The sequence below is a fragment of the Nannospalax galili genome, unplaced genomic scaffold (genome assembly GCF_000622305.1).
Source record: "Nannospalax galili isolate Female #2095 unplaced genomic scaffold, S.galili_v1.0 scaffold1907, whole genome shotgun sequence".
Lineage (NCBI taxonomy): Eukaryota > Metazoa > Chordata > Mammalia > Rodentia > Spalacidae > Nannospalax > Nannospalax galili.
In genome coordinates this window covers 761,820-766,103 of record NW_008357032.1, presented here as the reverse complement: position 1 = coordinate 766,103, position 4,284 = coordinate 761,820, and the positions used below count along the sequence as shown (strand labels likewise).

General features: G+C 38.3%; 1 long non-coding RNA gene across 1 annotated transcript in view; it reads right to left on the bottom strand.

The window, feature by feature from the left end:
• The window catches only part of LOC115067906, an 80,115-nt gene extending 76,394 nt beyond the window's left edge, over positions 1–3,721 (bottom strand). Inside the window, exon 1 of the long non-coding RNA XR_003847260.1 lies at positions 3,564–3,721. This is a non-coding gene — a long non-coding RNA (uncharacterized LOC115067906). The remainder of the gene's footprint in view (positions 1–3,563) is intronic.
• Between the last annotated feature and the right edge of the window lie 563 nt (positions 3,722–4,284).

The window sequence follows — 4,284 nt, the reverse complement described above, 5'->3', positions numbered from 1 at the left end:
ATGGAAGAATTTTTTCATTGAAGCAAAAAGATTTTAAACTATTTTAACCTCTCACTACATTTCAAAATTTTTAAGGATTTATTTTATTATTTTTAAATTGTGTATATTTGCGTGGATATGTGTATCGATATGTGCATGTGAGTGCAGGTGTCCATGGCAGCCGAAAGAGGGCGTCAGAGCCCCTGGAGCTGCAGTTACATGCAGTTGTGAGCCACACAACGTGGGTATACAGTAATCCAACTTCAGTCCTCTTCAAGAGCAATAAGCACTGGAACCCCGTGAGTCACCTCTTCAGCCTTTACTGTACTTCAATTTTAAAGGCAATACATTTGCCATACATAAAGCAGAAACTGCAAAGTAAGTAAAAGAGTGCCAGCATTCAAGAGAACAACAATGAATCAAATACTCAACCTTTCAATTAAAAGGTTAAAGTTATTTATAATATAGCAAGATATTCTTTTAAACCTGAGATTTAATAAAACCTGTGACTGACATGAATAATAAGTAAATTGCTCCAACATCAATAGACTATAAATTCTCATTCTTCTTCAATTTGTTGAGTAGAAGAAATTTAATGTCAAGAACATTCAACAGCATGTGGCTTGAGGAAATAGACATCCTCCACCATTTTCCTCTCCAATTTACAGAATAATTTCATAAAATTTAAAACTCAAAAGGCTTCATAGATGAATTCCACCAAAAACAGAACAAATCTTTGGCATTTTGAAAAAAAAACTCAAAAATTTATGAACTTTCATTAAGATTTTAAAGAAAGACATTATAGCAATTAGGCATTTGGGGTTTGAGGTACCGTATCTGTTTAGCATGCACAAACCACTGACTTCAATCCCTAGCACTACAATAAGGGGGGAGAGTATTTTTAAACTGAGGATATAAACAGCACCATGACATCAAAGACATTAGAAGATTACCATGTAAAGTATGGACAGTAATTTGGAAGTCTGGATGAATTGAGGGAGAGTCTAAGATAATGTGATTTACAAATCCTGGCACAAATGTGGATGGAGAATCTGAACAATTCGTTATCTACTGGTGACAGTGAATCCATAATTATAAAATGTCCACAAAGAAAAGTCTATGATATGCCTCTGGCCTCTGTCTATTCCACTCTTAAGGTCCATAGCTTTGCTCCTGGTATTCTCTGTTGGGCTGGTTTGGTGGACATGAATTCCTTCACCCTGTTTATAATCATGGGAAGTTTTTCTTTCTCCTTCAACTGTGGTACATAGTTTTGCTGGGTAACATCGTCTAGGTTGGCATTTGTGATTATTTAGAACTTGGAGCACATTGCTCTAGGCTCTTCTGACTGCTATTCTCGTGTACTTCCTTTATCTGGAACTTGTAGTTTTTCTCTTACAGCTTTCAAAACCCTTTCTTTGTTCTGTGTATTTAGTTTTTTTTTACTGTGATATGCCATGGAGAGTTTCTGTTCTATTTGCTCTGTGTGTTTCTTGTATCTGTATGGGTATGTCTGTCTTTAATTTACAGAAGTTTTCTTCTATAATCCTGTTGAAGATCTGGCCCATGCCATTGACTTGAGATTCTTCTCCTGCCTCTATGCCTATAATTCATAGACTGGGTCTTTCTGTGGTGTTCCACCACTCCTGAATATTCCTTTCATGTGTTTATTTTTAAAATTTTTCATATTGTTTGCCCGAATGGTCCAGTTCCTCGACTTCAACTTCAAGTCCTGATATTCTGTCTTCTATTTTCTCCATCCTTCTGGTAATAATTTCCCCCTGGATTTTCTAATTGGGAAAGCAGAAAGGGACCATGGAGGAGGAGCTCAAGAAACAGGGATGGTAGGTCACAGGCACTATGAAGAAGGAAATGGGAAAAATGAGGGGTACTTTAAATGGAAGAGGGAGGAGTATTATACAGGGAAAGAGCGAGGAAAGAAAGATAACAGTAAGGGCATCTGAAAAACCATAGGGAAAAATATTATTTCATAAGCCTACTTAAAAGTACACGTATAATATATATGTAAGGGTGTCTGTATAGCTGAAGGTTCTCTAACAAAAAACCAGTGCAAGGCAAAGGAAGCTTCCCTTTGAATTGTTGGTCAGGGTAGTCCAAGAGACTTCCAAAATAATACAGGCCATTGCCATAGCCCTTGGTGCCTCCCAGAACATGAAGGTAACATCCTATTGCTGAAGACATCACATACTTTAACATGGGACTTGGAGCAACTGAATTGGAACTGACTGACCTGGAGAGCTCCTTCATGAAGATTAGCTCTCACAATGTCAGAAGGAGCTACGAAGCTGCCAGAGAAAACCAGTCAATGATCCTACTCGTCTGCAGTGTTTACAAACCACAACAATGACCAGCAGAGAAAAATATCTCTATTGGTGCAATAGTCACACGTTTATCTTGGGAGTAAACAATATCTGTCTATTTGGACCTAAGACCCACTCAGTAAGAGAGAATCCATGCACAGTACTGTAAACATAACCACATACACATGAGTGGAGAGGACACAGGCCCCAGAGAGAACCCTCTGCTGCCACTTGCCTTGACCAATGTCATTTCTCACTATACACTAAATACTTATATTCACAGGCAAGAGCATCTCCTGCCACTCACCAAAGAAGCTTCTTTTTCAGAAAATGGATACTATTACAGAGATGTACAACTAATCAAAATACACAGAATGAGTGATTGTGGGATGCCCAGACTTAACTGATACATGTACAGTACAACTCCTACACTGAATGTTCAGGAAACATCATGGAAGAGGGGACAGAGGATGTAAAGATTGTAAGAAGCAGAAGAACAGGACACCTACTGCTAGATAACAGTTTCTAGACATGAAAGGGAAAATATACCCGTGAAATTTCCACAGTATGGTAACCTATCAAGACCACACCAGTTGACATGCTAATGAAGATGGAAGAAATTCCACAGGGTCCCACCTCTAGATGAAGAGCTGCAGGCACCAATGAGGAAGGGAGAATCAGTTTGCTCCAAGAATGAGCTCAGGGATAGGTTATCTAATTCAAAATGGTCAGCCTTAAACACATGTACACACGAGCACCACTTTATGGACTCAGCGCATTATAGCTGTATATTTGTAAATGTTTATATGTACATGTGACAATAGCAGTCAAAGAAGAAGACAAGAAATTGAGAGGGTGTGGGGGGCATGGGAGGAGTTGGAGGGGTCTGAGGGATGGAAATGATGCAAACACAATACTCATGTACAAAATTCTCAAAAAATAAAATAATTATTAAATAGAAAAGAAAACTCTGGGTAAGGTTGGTTTCACCAGTGAGTAATAACAGCCTTTAGGTAGAAATAAATCAGCATGGCCCAGCAGAACAAAGGCAGGAAACTCCTCAACTTAGACATTTGGCAGCCTGAACATCAGAAGTACTATAAACTCAGACAAGAATCATAAGCAAAATACTCCAATTCCAACCATATAAAAGTCATGTAGATGGCTAAGATTGAAAGTACTCCAGGAATACAATGGAGTTTCTTTTCTCAAGATATTCAGTTTTAGATGCTAGGGAGATGGCTTAGTGGATGAAGCACTCACCATGCAAGCGTGAGGATCTGACTTCAGGTCCTCAGAACCCAAGTAAAGCCAAATGCAGTAGCATACATCTGTAATCAGAGTGCTCCTATGGTGAGACGGGAGATGGAAATAGGAGAACCCCTAAAGCTCTCAGTCCTGTTAGCCTGGCTTGCACAGCCACAAACAGCTAGAGACCCTGCTGCAAACAAAGCGGGAGGTGAGGGCCAGCACCAAGGTTGTCCTCTGACCTCCACGTGTGCACCATGGCACTCACGACTGCAATCACACAATCGATTGAACACACTCCCAGAAAAGTTGAAAAGAGTAAACAACTCAGTGTAATTTTCCCTATTAAAGGCATAAAGAAGAAAATCACTATCTCAATAGATACAGAAAAGTACTTGATAAATTTCAAATCCATTATTGCTACAAAACCTTAGCACATTTCAAAAGGAAATTTCCTTGCATATAAATCAGTTCCTGGTCAGTCTTGCCTAGATCATTACAAAAAAGTGGTAAAACTTCATTATGTAGCATTTATAAGATAGCATCATTCCAAATAGATAGACCAAGTTCTTACCCAAAACACTAACAAACTATATGAAATAATAAGAATTAGTCTCATGAAAAGTCATCCAACAGAGAATGGAAAAAATTATTATGGAATAGGAGTTATTTCCAAGACATATAGTCAACAAAAATTTATATACATACATATATATGTATATCTTAACAAGTAAAA